The sequence below is a fragment of the Canis lupus genome, chromosome 9, assembly GCF_048164855.1.
Source record: "Canis lupus baileyi chromosome 9, mCanLup2.hap1, whole genome shotgun sequence".
Taxonomy (NCBI): Eukaryota; Metazoa; Chordata; class Mammalia; order Carnivora; family Canidae; genus Canis; species Canis lupus.
In genome coordinates, this window is record NC_132846.1 from 24,510,280 (window position 1) to 24,525,385 (window position 15,106).

At 33.8% G+C, this 15,106-nt stretch overlaps 1 long non-coding RNA gene and 1 other non-coding gene across 2 annotated transcripts in view; one reads left to right on the forward strand and one right to left on the reverse strand.

The window, feature by feature from the left end:
- Positions 1-1,232: 1,232 nt before the first annotated feature.
- Positions 1,233-1,339, reverse strand: LOC140640698 (U6 spliceosomal RNA). The gene has a single exon (XR_012037342.1). It is a non-coding gene; the product is annotated as a U6 spliceosomal RNA (small nuclear RNA).
- Positions 1,340-1,630: 291 nt separating this feature from the next.
- Positions 1,631-15,106, forward strand: part of LOC140639900 (uncharacterized) — a 40,662-nt gene continuing 27,186 nt past the window's right edge. Inside the window, exon 1 of the long non-coding RNA XR_012036549.1 lies at positions 1,631-1,944. This is a non-coding gene — a long non-coding RNA (uncharacterized lncRNA). The remainder of the gene's footprint in view (positions 1,945-15,106) is intronic.

Sequence of the window (15,106 nt, forward strand, 5' to 3'; positions counted from 1 at the left end):
TGAACACTCAGTTTATTTCATATTTAGTGAGTAGAAACCCTCAAACTGAAACCTATGTCTTTTTGGCTTACCTCCATCATTTTTTAAGCACAGTTTTACTTTCTGGAACTACGAGATGTCCCAGGCTCACTTTTTACTTTCCTTGCCTCAACACTAAGAGTCAACTATATTTCCAGTGAGTCCAGTTTCTTTTAATGGGAGATGGTATTTAGAAACCAAGATCAAGATTTAATGAGGGATGGTATATTAAAAACCAAGATCAGGATTTAGGATATATTCCTTGCAGATGGTGTCTTTCCTTCTGGCTCTGAACAGGCAATACTAAAAAATTTGAATAGAACTACATCCACTTACTATTTCTATTATCTATCTATCATCTATCTATCTATCTATCTATCTATCTATCTATCTATCTATCTCTATCATCTATCTATCATCTATCATCCATTCATCCATTCAAAGCATGAGTTTATACTAATTACTTTCATTGCAATTCAACACCATGGAATTCATTCTAGCCTTCTTTCCATATTTGTAACTCCCTTCTCCAACAGTAAGAGATTTAGTTTATTTAATCCTCTAAATATTTAATCATTTGCTTAGTTCTACAATGCACAAAAGGTAGTTTAGGAATTGTAAACTCAGGCAGCCCAGGGTGGCTCAGCGGTTTAGCGCCGCCTTCGGCCTGGGGTGTGATCCTGGAGACACAGGATCGAGTCCTGCATCGGACTCCCTGTGTGGAGCCTGCTTCTCCCTCTGCCTCTTTCTCTCTCATGAATAAATAAATAAAACATCTTAAAAAAAAGAATTGTAAACTCATACTACCATCAAAAACAGACCCTCTAACTAGAGTTTTAGTATTTGTTTATAGGTTTTTGTTTTTTGTTCTTTTTTGGCTTCAGACTCAGGGTATAGAGTCAAAGTATTGTTCCAAAGTTACTCAGTTTAGTTCTATTTTTTCTCTTCAGTGTAGTTATTTTTTTTTAATTTGGGATATAGTTATATTATGTCTCTGTTATTTGAAGTTTTATTTTCCTAGTGTTTTAAATTTTATTTTTTGAGTACATAAAAACAACATGATTCAATGTCAAAACTACATATAAATATATATTCAGAAAAGAGTCATCACCCTTTCCACAATCCCTCCACTCTGTTCCCACTTAGCCCCTATGTGTAACTAATCCCATTAGCTCCTGATTCATCCTTCTTAAATTCCTTTTTTTAAAAATTAGAAAAATATGAAACATTTTAAGAATTTGTATGTTATCCTTGCACAGGGGTTACAATAATCTTTTTTGTATTGTTTCAGTTTTAGTATATATGCTGACAAAGCAAGCACTACAGGCTTTATTTTTATTGCCTTGTGATAGCAGCAGATATAATAAAATAATAATTAGATTTTTGGAGGTTTGGCATTGTTGGAGCCCCAAATTGGCCTGCTGGGCTTTATTCTTAACTTTTCCAATGTTTTACCAGTTTACGCTATCAGCATTAATTGTAGTCTTATATATTTTAGGATCGTTTAAACTGAACAAGGAAAAAGTAAAAAGTAAGTTAAAAAAATAAACTGAACAGGGCTTTCCCTTCTTAGCCTTGGAAGAGTTTGCTATTATGAATAGGCTATTCAGTTTGAACTGATGTGAAACATTTTATTTTTTCCTTCGTATTTCTTTTAGTTTTTTCTGATAATATTCTGCTGCCTGTTTTACTTCCTTTAAATTGATTTCTTGCCATTTACTTGGGTTCTGCTTTGTAACTAGCCATTTTTGTTTTTAACAAGTAGGGCTTAATGAACCGACTTTAATCAGCTGCTATGTTTATGCTGGAATATTTTTTAAAGGTTTTGAAAATCTACTGATTCTCAATACTTTTTAATTTAATTTTGGAATTTGTTTCAAATTAGTTTGATAGGGAAGACTTGGAAAGACTTCTAAAATATCTGAGGTAAGTGCTCTTCTATTTCTTTAAACTTTCCTTTATTCCTGATATCATACATTGTGTTTATTGGAGTCCCAGCCAACCCTTTTTGAACCAATTTGACCTATTAATGGAGAAGCTAGAAACCTAAGTTGATGAAGGTATGGCAGCCCTGGACTACAGGTGCTTATGATTGAAATCTCCCAGAAGAAAGGTCTAGAGTTAGAATTTCCAGGCGGAGGATTTCTAGTTTATAGCTATGAGGGGCAGAACAAGGTCAGTCTATGTCAAGTTTTAGCATCTGCTGGCTGTAGACAAGGATCTTATAAAATTTCTTCCTTTAATTCTGGGTTTGGATGAGTATGTATATTTTGTGCTTTGAACAGAATGACCTGTCATAGAAAGGCCATATGGTATAATGTAGTTTTTGACTATGACCGCCATTGACAATATATTTTTGCTTATATTTTTTCAATGAATATATATTTATGTAGAAGTTATATACTTGTTCTACTATACTCATATAATTTTAAGTCATAAAGCAAAAGTAAGAATTAATGCTATATATACAGTATACAGCATTGAATTTATGTGATAAATTTCTATTTATTGTACATATAAATAGAACTTTTAATAATTTCTTTTCATGCTAGTAGATGATCTTGTATACATCTTGGGTGCATAGACCCCCACTTTGGAAGCCATGGCTGTGATGAAAATCACACAGAATTTAGAAGACCTATGCTCTAATTTTGAGTTTACAGTTACTGACATAGTAATCCAAAGAGATTTACCTATTATCTGTACACTTTACTCTCCTCTTTTGTAATTAGGATCAAATAAAATGATATATGTAAACTTTCTAGTATATCATTTGGTATAAAATATTTTCAACAAATTTTAATAGAATCTGAACAGTATTTCATATTTTTTTCAAGAGCTGTGATCAGGGAATACATTTAGATATAAATGCTAATGAAGAGTGAAGGAATTTTATTATGATCATTTATATTACTTGATGAGGGAAGCAAAAGTTTGCCCAATAGAAAAAGTTATCTGAAAATTTCAGTATTCTTTTCTACCTGATCACATTTATGATTTCTCAGCAATACATCAAATTCACTTCCTGTACTTGTAAATTAAAAAATATATATATTTAATGAATGCTTGGCATTATTCAGCCTCTGTGCAAGGTAACAGAATTGTTGAAAAGATGGGTATGTAGATTGTTATTTACTTGAGATTTTGTGTGCTTTGTTTTTTATTTGATTGATTTTCTCCAACTGAGTTTAATATTTCAGTTATACAAATCATGAGTTCAACATGGTTTACAGGAGAAAGTATGGAATTTGAAGTTAAATATATGGGTTCAAATTCCATCTCTGTGAATTGTAAACCATGCAATCTCAAGCAATATTGTTGAACTTTATTTTCCATATCTGTAAAATGAAGATCATTATTTTCATTGTTGGATTGTTGTAGGAATTAAATGATAATGTTTGTGATGAACTCACACAATTCAAGGCAAGTGAAGTTATGTTCAACAAATATTACTTTTATTTTTTATTTTTTTAGACCTTTCCTTAGACAAAACCATTTTTTTATAATAAATTTATTTTTTATTGGTGTTCAATTTGCCAACATACAGAATAACAGCCAGTGCTCATACCATCAAGTGCCCCCCTCAGTGCCCGTCACCCATTCACCCCCACCCCCTGCCCTCCTCCCTTTCCACCACCCCTAGTTCGTTTCCCAGAGTTAGGAGTCTTTATGTTCTGTCTCCCTTTCTGATATTTCCTACCTATTTCTTCTCCCTTCCCTTCTATTCCCTTTCACTATTATTTATATTCCCCAAATGAATGAGAACATATAATGTTTGTCCTTCTCCGATTGACTTATTTCACTCAGCATAATACCCTCCAGTTCCATCCACGTTGAAGCAAATGGTGGGTATTTGTCATTTCTAATGGCTGAGGAATATTCCATTGTATACATAAACCACATCAACAAATATTACTTTTAGAAGACATTTTGAAAGATCCTTGTTAACCATAAAAATAAATATATACATCCCATTTCTAGAAGAAATGCCATTTAATTCATGTCTTTTTTCCTCAGATCAGAGCTAAGTTCATATTAACATGGCTATATCTAATCCCTACTGTAACTGTTTCTGAGTTTTAATCCTATATTGAGTTTTAATCTTAAATTACCTTTTCTCATATATCAGGTGAACGTTTGCATTTTAGAAAATAATTTGTTGATTTTTTTAATTTTCTTTTTAAGACATGTAAGATGAGGGATGCCTGGGTGACTCAGTGGTTGAGCATCTGTCTGCCTTTGGCTCAGGGCATGATCCCCATCTGGGGATTGGGTCCCACATCGGGCTTCCACTGGGGAACGTGCTTCTCTCTCTATGTCTCTGCTTCTCTCTGTGTCTCTCAGGAATAAATAAATAAAATCTTTAAAAAAATGTAAGATGACCATCAGGAATGACATAATTTAGGTATTTCCAAAGCAATGAATGCTGCATATTTGTGTTTAGCTTTTTGCCTGTGAGAATTTTAGGAGGAAATCAAACAGTACATCTAAGGAAATACTGTGTGTGTGTGTGTGTGTGTGTGTGTGTATGTATATATATATGTGTGTGTGTGAGTGTGTATAAATATTTTAATTGCAACTTATTTCAGAGCTATTTCACAGGACTTCAAAATGCCCTTTTAGAGTTATATTGTTTGTTTCAAAGGAATTATAACTATAAAGCAAACCATTGTGTATTAAGTAGGACTCTGCTTAGTGTCAGAAATCAACATGAGGAGACCAATATAAAATGAAGCACTATAATTGGATGTCAAGGTGTTGATTATAGCAAAAAGCAGAAAGGCCATAAGCGATGTGGAGCAGGTGATGCCAAATTATTAGCATTACCAAATTATCTGATTCTGACTCCTATTCATTCAGTCCTTTGCCTTATTGTTTTCTCTCTCCAGAGTGGCTTTTTTTCCCCCTAAACAATCTACATGATGTGCTGAAAATTTATGCCACACGGTTTCATGTTTAAATATTACACATCCAGCTGGACAAAGGACTAATTATCCTTCTATCTTAATTATAACTTAATTAGGGAGAAGTAGGTTTGAGTCTTCTTGAGTTCCTTCTCTACCATTCAACTAGTCATCTGTGGACACATGGCAAGAGTCATACAGCAGAAATGACTCTGCTAGGTCTTTACCTGTCTGGAATGATTGTGGTGAGGTTGGATGTGGCAAAGAGAGCAATTCTAAGAAGAGTGGTTCTGTAGGTGTGGTCTTGTGGTGTTCCTTTTAAGTTGTTTGTCAGGTCAAACTATATTCATGATACTACTAATATACTGTTTTCCTTTTCCACTTTTTTTCTTTTATGAGTATGTGCATGAATTTTCCTAAGGTTATGTGACATGTAGCATATTGAATACAGAAGCAGATATGAGATTCCAGTTATCTTATACTAAGCTTATATTAAAGGAATTTTGTAAAAATGTAAAATGATGATACTGTCCTCAGTAAATTTTTTTTGTTTTTGGAATATAAGTCACTGTTTATTTTTTAAAAAATTTTATTAATGTTAGCACAGTGACTATTATTATTTCATTTTATTCTTATTGATATATAATTGACATATAATATTAAGTTAGTTATAAGTGTTCATTCTAATGGAATGAATCTATAGATTGGTTTGGATAGTTGAACATTTTAGCAATATTAATTCTTTAATCCATGAGCAAGGAATATCTTTCCAATTATTTCTGTCTTTCTCAAATTTTTTTCATTAATTGTTAATTAATGTATAGCCCTTTATTAATGTATAGGGTCTTTCACATCCTTGATAAATTTACTCCTAGGTATTTTACCCTTTTTGATGCAGTTGTAAATGGGATATATATATATATATATATTTCTCATTCTGATAGTTTGTTAGTAGTATATGGAAATGTAACTGATTTTTATTTGTTGATTTTGCGTCCTGCAACTTTCCTGACAACATTTTGATGGACTCCCTAGGAGGACTTTCTAAGTATAATATGTCATCTGCTTATGGTGGCAATTTTACTTCTTCCTTTCGGATTTGGATATTTTATTTCTTTTTATTGTTTAATTGGTCCAGCTGGAATTTTCAGAACTATGTTGAATAAAAGTGGTGAAGGGAGGTGGATGGGGAATGAACTAAATGGGTGGTGGGTATTAAGGAGGGTATTTGTTATGATAAGCACTGTGTGTTATATGTAAGCAATGAATCACTAAATTCTACTCCTGAAACCAATATTACACTATGTGTTCACTAACTAGAATTTCAATAAAAACTTGAAACAAACAAACAAAAAGTGGTGAGAGTAGACATCCTTGTCTCCTGATTTTGAGAAAAAGCTTTCAGCTTTTCAGTGTTGGGTATGATGCTAGCTGTAAGCTTGTCAGGTATGGCTTTTATTATTTTGAGATATATTTTCTTTATACTAGCTTTTTTTAAAGCATAAATCGATGTTGAATTTTGTCAAATACTTTTTCTACATCTATTGAGATGATCATATGATCTTTTAATAAAGATTTTATTTATTTATTTATTTATTTATTTATTTATTTATTTTAGATAGAAAGAGTGTGCAAAAGCTGGGGGCGGGGAGAAGAGGGGAGGTGGAAGGACAGGGGGGAGGGAGAAGGACAAACAGACTCCACAGTGAGCATAGATCTGATGCCACAACCCTGAGATCATGATCTGAGCCAAATTAAGAACTGAATGCTCAACCAATTGAGCCACCTTGGTGCACCAAGATGATTATATGATTTTTATCCTCTATTTTGTTAATGCGGAATATCAATTAATGGATTTGTGGAATATTAATATTCCACAAATAGGATATTGTGAAATATCCTTGCATCCTTGGAATAAATCCCACTTGATCATGATGCATGATCCTTTAATGTACCATTGAGTTTAGTTTGCTAATATTTTATTGAGGATTTTTGCATCTATGTTATCAGGGATATTGGCTTGTAGTTTTCTTTTCTTGTGATGTCCTTATTTGATTTTTAGTGTCAGTATAATGTTGGTCTTGTAAAATGTCACCTCTCTTTTTCAGAACACAGAATACGATATGTGTTATTTCAATCTACCTAATTAATTGTTATTTTTGTCAATGAAGATTGTCCATTTGATCTATCATGGACCAAGAAAGGTGAATTGAATTTTTCCTTGCACAGCCTTTTATTTTCTGACATTCCAAATTACTGTTTTTGAAATATGTCTTATATATAGAAAATATTTTTGTTTTTCCTGATTTTTTCTGAAAATACTTTTCTTTTGAGAGATAAACTTAGTCTTTTGCATTTATAATTATGGAAAATATGTTTAGTATTAAGTCTGTCTTTTATTTTATAATTTACATGTCTTAGCCTTAATTTTTGAGATGCTCTTTCATGATCAGATCTGCATTTTCTTTATTTTGAGGGTATATTTATTTTGTTAATTTGAAAGATATAACTTGGGATGCGTGGGTGGCTCAGTGAAAGGCTCAGTGTCTGCCTTTGGCTCAGGCATGATCCTGAATTCCTGGGATCGAGTCCCACATCGGGCTCCTTGCATGGAGCCTGCTTCTCCTCCCTCTGCCTGTGTCTCTGCCTCTCTTTATGTGTCTCTCATTAATAAATTAAAAAAATCTTTAAAAGAAAAAAAAGATACTTTTTTTGTTATATTACTTTCTTTAAAGCCACACTTTGATATAATTCTTTCAATCCTGTTTTTTAGACAATTTCTATTGATTTATAACTTTGATGAGATTAATCTATTTTTTTGCCATCCTCATTCTTTCTTTCTCTGTCACCATTTTGTTTATATTTATAACTCATATTTAATTTACCAGTTTTAAATTGTATATTTGATCCTAGACATAAATGATATTTTTAATTTTATTTCCTTTTCATCTTGATATATTTTTCTTAAGCTTGTGTTCTATTTCCTTTATTGTTCTTTTTTTAAGATTTTATTCATTTATTCATGAGAGACTCACACACAGAGAGAGAGAGAGAGAGAGAGGCAGAGACAAGGCAGAGGGAGAAGCAGGCTCCATGCAGGGAGCCCGACATGGGACTTGATCCTGGGTCCCCAGGATCAGGCCCCAGGCCAAAGGCGGTGCTAAACCGCTGAGCCACCCGGGCTGCCCATATTTCCTTTATTGTTATTTAAACATATCTATGGTTGTAATTGTGTTTATTATAACCACATCTGGTTATAATTTTTTTTTTGCTCCAGGGAAACATTTTTCTCTTAAGTAACCTTTTTTTTTGTCCCCCCCCCCCATTATTTTTCTCTTGTGCTGTCTTTATAAATATCCTATGCTGTGTCCTTTTTAACTACTCATCATGGAGTAATTGAAGTTCTTCCTGGACTAGCTATTTACATGATTTTTATGTAGAGAATTTGCCAAAGCTGGATTGTAGGCTAATACGAATTTTCTCTGTTGCCAAGAGATTTGCATGTGGGTTATTTTGGCCTTGACTTTTTCCCAACCGAAGTAGAGACAAAGTTGTGGGGCTAGTAATACTATCTCTTTTTTCTCTTAATGCTCACCAACAGATAAATTCCTGCAAATGTGCCTTGTTTGTGTTTCCTTTCCTAGAGCTGTCTTTTTGTTCTCAAAACCCAATTTTTTCCTTGAAAACTCATACTGCCAGTCTATTCAACCTTTCCTTGTTGGAAATAAGGGATTTTAGGTTTTAGCAGAAAAGAAGAGCCTTTAATCTTGAATATCTTGGTTTTCTGAGATCAACAGAACCATGTATTCATTTTTATGAACTCCTACATGCCCCTTAATGCTGTTAATAATGATCTGATCTGTTTTTTGAGTTGTGATTTTACCTGTCTTTGATTTTTGTTGAATATCGATATGCATTTCTATTTCTCATTTTCCTTATTTCTTTGAAGTGGCTTATAAGAGGTGAAGAACGAAGTTCTAAATTTACCCTGCTTTTTGAAATTGGAAGTTTCTCATATCAATTTCTTATGAATTAACTGGCTCCATTTATAATCTTTGTTGAAGATCATGTTTGCAGCACATTTTCTCCTGGCCATAACTGGTTGGATATGGAACAAATTTTCCCAAGGAAGATCAATCAATTAGAATGGGTTGAACCAATCAGATTTTCAAAGAGTTTAAACTAAGACTTTGCAGTTAGTTTGTCACAGGCACTTGAGATGAAAGGTCATAGAGATTCAGCCAAGGTGGTCATACTGAGCTATAACTTGGATAAGTAAGCTAAAAGAAGAGAAGAATGGAACATGGGTGTAGAACAAAGTGAGAAGCCATGGAAAAGAGAAGCAGAGATCAAAGAAACCCTGTGATTCCTAGGAGATAAAAAAGTATTTTATCTCTAGTCCTTCTTCTGTTCCAATGAGGGTTGGCTACAGTATATCTTATTCTTCAATTCTATGAAATCTGTTTTTCTGCTATACCCTCCTTGATATATATAGTAGGTTCAGTATGTCCTTACTTCTTGCAAACAAAAAATACAAGTTAAAAAAGAAAGGTTCTTGGGACACCTGGGTGGCTCAGCTGTTGAGCGTCTGCCTTTGGCTCAGGGCATAATCCTGGAGTCCTGGGATGGAGTCCTACATCGGGCTCCCTGCATGGAGCCTGCCTGTGCCTGTCTCTGTCTCTGTCTCTGTCTCTCATGAATAATAAAATCTTTAAAAAAAAGAGAGAGAGAGAGAGGTTCCAAACATAGGATTGATAGCACTAAAATTAGATGGTAACATACATATTGGAATAATAGTTCACATAATGGAAATTTTTGCACCATAGACAAATTCTTGGAAAAGCCTGGCTGTATGTTGAGGAATATTTATAAAGAGTTAAGGCAGGTCATATATAGTCCATGTTAATCTGAGTTCATCCCAGAGAGGGCATGTTGATTTGGTGTGAGACAGTAAGTTAATTAGTGCAGTAAATTAATATAGCACAAAAGTGACAATATTGTATCCAAGGCAATTTATTGGTGTTAATTTCTTCATTTGCAAATGAACAAAGTTCACCTATTGAAATGGATGTTTTAATATATACTATAAATTGTTTCTGAACTTGCACATTTAAAAAAATTATCTGTAGTTTAGTTAAAGTTGTGTGAGGGTGCTGGAGAGGACCTTACTCTCTTAACCCTGCATAATTGTGTATTTATGCTTTATGTATAGGGAAATAGGCACTGCTAGGGCCAGAGGCAGAACTGTGAAGGATTTCCTGTCCTCTGGTGTCCTCATGCTTCCTTTTCTTTGTATTTTCTTTATTGCAGAGATTATTTTCCTTCTCCTTGCCTTACATGTTCAGGACCCAAGCTCTTTCTTCTTCCGAAGCTACTCTTAGTGTAGGATTTGAAACCTGTTCATACTAAGATTTAAGGAACTGATAAAAATGCTTTATTCTCATTTGTAGTATTAATAAAATGTCTGATATTTATTTAGCATTTTATACCTTACCAAACACTTTTATATACCTTATATCATTTAATCACCACTACAACTCTGTAAAGTAGTTGATACCTCAAATGAACCAAGACTCAGATACTAAAACAGGGTTTTGAATTTAGGTCTCTAAACTCTGTTTTAAGATTTAAAAAAAAAACCTGAAGCTAAAAAAAAAAATGAATCTTTATATGTAAAATTTCTGGTGTCACTTGTCTACAGTGAATTCTCTTTCTCTATTCAAACATGGTCACAGCTTATGGACAGTAACAGGAACTGATAGGTTACCAGGCATGAAAATCCAATGTAAAGAAGATAAGGAGATGTCATTTAAATTAGGGAAAAATAACTCTCTAAACTACCGAAGACTATTACAAAGAGTTTTGTAATAATTAAGGTGATGTAGTATGGTAGAAAGAGGATGGGCTTTGAAATCCTACAGAGAAGGGATTTGAACCCAATTCCAGATCTACCACTTACCAGCTGTGTTACTTCAGGCAAAGATACTGAACCTCTTTGAGCCTCAATTTCTATATAATTGGAACTATTGATACTTGTTTCATGGGACTTTTGTGAATGTTCCTTGAAAAACATATGAAGTTAAAATGATACAATCATTTGTTGAGCACAAACTAAATGTTCGTTTAATTTGTATGGAGAACTATTCGATAGGTAATATTGTTGTGAGGATTTAACAGGTGAAGAAACTAAGCATAAAGATGTTTATCAACCTGACCAAAGTCACACAGCTAGTAATTTTTGGAATCAGGGTTTGGAATCAAGTCCACCTGATTCTGATACTTGTGCTGCATAGTACATAGTATTTAACGCTTGATACCTTTCCTATAGTGATCAACATTTATAATGATGGCTGGAGTGGGCATCTGTCTGTTGTTTTGGTCCATCCAGAAACACTTTCCGTCTTCTTCTGTTAATAGCATTTCTCTTCTGTTGGGAAACTAGTTCTCAGCCACTTCAGAAGATGGGCATGTCAGCACCCAGCACGAAGGCAGGTATGTGACTCCAATAAAACCAATCAGAACTCTTCCTTGTGTTATATACAGGGAGTGAGAGGCCTTCTAGTTCCTTTGGGATTGCTACAGTAGGATAATGTAAGCTGGAAGCTGAATAAAAACTGATAATGTAAACTTACATTATATTATTAAACTATAGAGGCTTAAAATAAAATAATTTTGTGTTTAAAAGGGAAAACATTAATTGTATGAAAATTTTCAGTTATAATTTCTCAGAGAGGCTGAAAAATGAAGTACCATTTTAAGGATTTCTTTAAAAAAATGACATAGTAGGTAGTGATAGTCATGATTCAGTATTAGATTTATCTAAAACACAAAGGAGAATAATTTTTGACTGATTAATTTGACACCTTTATAAAAATATATTATTTTCATTGCTTCTGCTTGCAAAGCTCTTCCCTCAAATACTCAAACAGCTCCTTCTCATGCTTCATTCAAGTGTCTGCTCCCTATTACCATGAGGCTCCTTCTGACTCTTCTCTCTAAATAGTACCCTACTTACTTTTTACCCTCTTTCTGATTTATTTTTTATTTCATGGATTGTATAATTACCTGACACTGTACTTTTTATATATTTGTTTATTGCTACTTCCCACACTAGAATATAAGCTCTATAGGGCAAAGATTTTTGTCTCAACACTGGAATGAATGAATCTTTTTAGGGGAAAAAAAGAAACAGGGAGTAAAGATAGGTTGGCTGATTAGCTTTGATCAAGCCTACATCCTTCTTTTCTTGGGGACATGCCAAGTCCATATTTCTCAGTCCACCTTGCAGTTGGGAGTGGTTTTGTGATAAATTAGGATGTGAACAGGAGTGATGTACACCACTCCAGGCATAGTCCATTAAATCTCCCGCACATACAGTTATTATCATCTCAGTATGTCTAGGACACTTATGGGTTACACTTGTTGTTGTCAAGTGGTACTTCCAGTCTATAAAATATCCTGGTTTCGACAATTTTAGAGACACTATAACTAGCATGACACTCTAGGCCTTTTCTTCTGCAGCACATCGCAGATAAGCCCTGTGACTCTGAAAGCCACACATTACAGATTTCATAGCCACAAGAAAGAAGGATACTGGATCCTTAAGTCACCACTTGGGAGAGAGCTGCCCATCTGGTCACTCTGGACATAGAAAAAGAAAAAAAATATTTTGTGCTTGAGCTGTTATACATATTTGAATTTGAGATTTAAAGCAATTAGCCTACCCTAATATAGGAATCTAAAAGTCAAATTGTTAATATTCAGAATATATAAATTAGGAAATGTAGATGCTTATTTTTAACTAATACAAATATAATTTTACTTTCCAATTATAAATCACTATTGATGATCCTTCAACAATGCAGGTACTAGGGGTATTGACACCCTCCATAGTAAAAAATCCACGTATAATTTTTGTCTCTTCAAAAACTTAACTGCTACTAGCCTGCTGTTGACTTACTGATAATGTAAACTGTTGATTGACAGTTTTGTATGTTATATGTATTCTTACAATAAAGTAAGCTAGAGAAAAGAAAATATTATGAAGAAAATCATAAGGAAGAGAAAATACATTTACAGTATTGTAATGCATAAAAATCTGCATATAAAACACTTCTTAAACCTGTGTTGTTCAAGGGCCAACTGTATTTTAAAAGACTTACTGAATCAGATTAGGTATAATATTCCAATATTTTATGATTTATTTTATAATGTCAATGTTGTTAGTAAAAATCAACTCAGAGTCATAATAAATTGAGCATAGGCTGCCTGTTCCCACAGGGATGGTTAATCTGGCTATTCTATTGTGGAACATTCCATGTACATGTAGGAAAATGCTATATGACTGGTTGGAATAATTTGATTACTGTATGTTCACCAACTGGAAAGTCTAGTCATAATATCCTTTTTGTCTTCATTTTGTCCCTTGATAACCAATTCATGAAGCTAATCAAGCTGAATCAAATCTTTCTGGAAGGGAGAAGTCTTGCAAACTGTCTCTGACACCATCTGCTGCACAAAGAAGGAAAATATGGTGTACTAATTGGTATGTTATAAAATAGCCAAGGGACTGAACCGTAGTGGTTTTGGAGTCAGTGGATTTCTGTAAGATCTCAAATTCTGAGAGATGCTAGAGAATGCACAGTGTCTGGCCCTAGAAATGTGGAGAGAACTTCTTTCCTCAAGCTTGACTTGCCTCTCTCTGCCTTTGTGGTCATCCAGACAAAAGAACAAATGCAGATTTCTTTTGGGCAGTTATGTACACCACGAATTTTATTTTATTTTTTAAATTTTATTTTATTGTATTTATTCATTCTTTTAAAATTTTGTTTATTCAGACAGAGAGAGAGAGCGAGCATGAGTGGGGAGGAGGGGCAGAAATAGACTCCGAAATGAGCAAAGAGCCCAACATGGAGCTCAACCCCAGGACCCTGGTGTCATGACCTGAGCCAAAGGCAGATGCTTAACTGACTGAGCCATCCAAGTGCCCTTATACATCTAAAATTTTAAACTAAACAAATACACATTCACTGAAACCATATCCAAAGAATACAGAATTGCATATTGAAGGATTTTCTGGTTCTTTGCAGATAAACTGCTACAAAAAATTATTTGTTTTGGTTTCTACTTTTAATTTTGAAAGATTTTCACAAAGGTCTGGTGACCTTTATTCTTTGTTCATCATTAGGAATATTACTAAAATATTGCTTGGGAGCTCTGTGTGGGAAAGCAGGTCCTTTTGACAAATGAGTTTAACCATAGGATGATTACATATGACAAGCTGGAATTTTCATTTTGGCAACCTCCAGTATCAATATCTGGAGAATGTTTCTTTCCTGAAGTCATTTGGGCCTTTGCCTAAAAAGTGTAATTCTGTGTATCAGCCTTCTTAAAGTTAGACTAGAGGAATAGAGTCAGTCTTATCACTCAGTATGCAGATTTTTCTTTAATCCCCAGATTCCAATCTCTAGTCTCAACCTTTCTTTCTTTCTTTCTTTCTTTCTTTCTTTCTTTCTTTCTTTCTTTCTTTCTTTCTTTCTTTCTTTTTCTTCTTCTTCTTCTTCTTCTTCTTCTTCTTCTTCTTCTTCTTCTTCTTCTTTCTTTCTTTCTTTCTTTCTTTCTTTCTTTCTTTCTTTCTTTCTTTCTTTCTTTCTTTCTTCTTCTTCCTTCCTTCCTTCCTTCCTTCCTTCCTTCCTTCCTTCCTTCCTTCTTTCTTTCTTTCTTTCTTTCTTTCTTTCTTTCTTTCTTTCTTTCTTTTCTTTCTTTCTTTCTTTCTTTCTTTCTTTCTTTCTTTTTCTTTCTTTCTCTTTCTTTCTTTCTTTCTTTCTTTCTTTCTTTCTTTCTTTCTTTCTTTCTTTCTTTCTTTCTTTCTTTCTTTCTTTCTTTCTTTCTTTCTTTCTTTCTTTCTTTCTTTCTTTCTTTCTTTCTTTCTTTCTTTCTTTCTTTCTTTCTTTCTTTCTTTCTTTCTTTCTTTTTCTTTCTTTCTTTCTTTTCTTTCTTTATTTTTAAGGTTTTATTTATTTATTTATGAGAGACACAGAGAGAGAGAGAGGCAGAGACACAGGCAGAGGGAGATGCAGGCTCCTTGCAGGGAGCCTGATGTGGTACTCGATCCCGGATCCCAAGATCAGGACCCGAGCCAAAGGCAGGCACCCAACTGGTGAGCCACCCAGGCATCCCTCAAC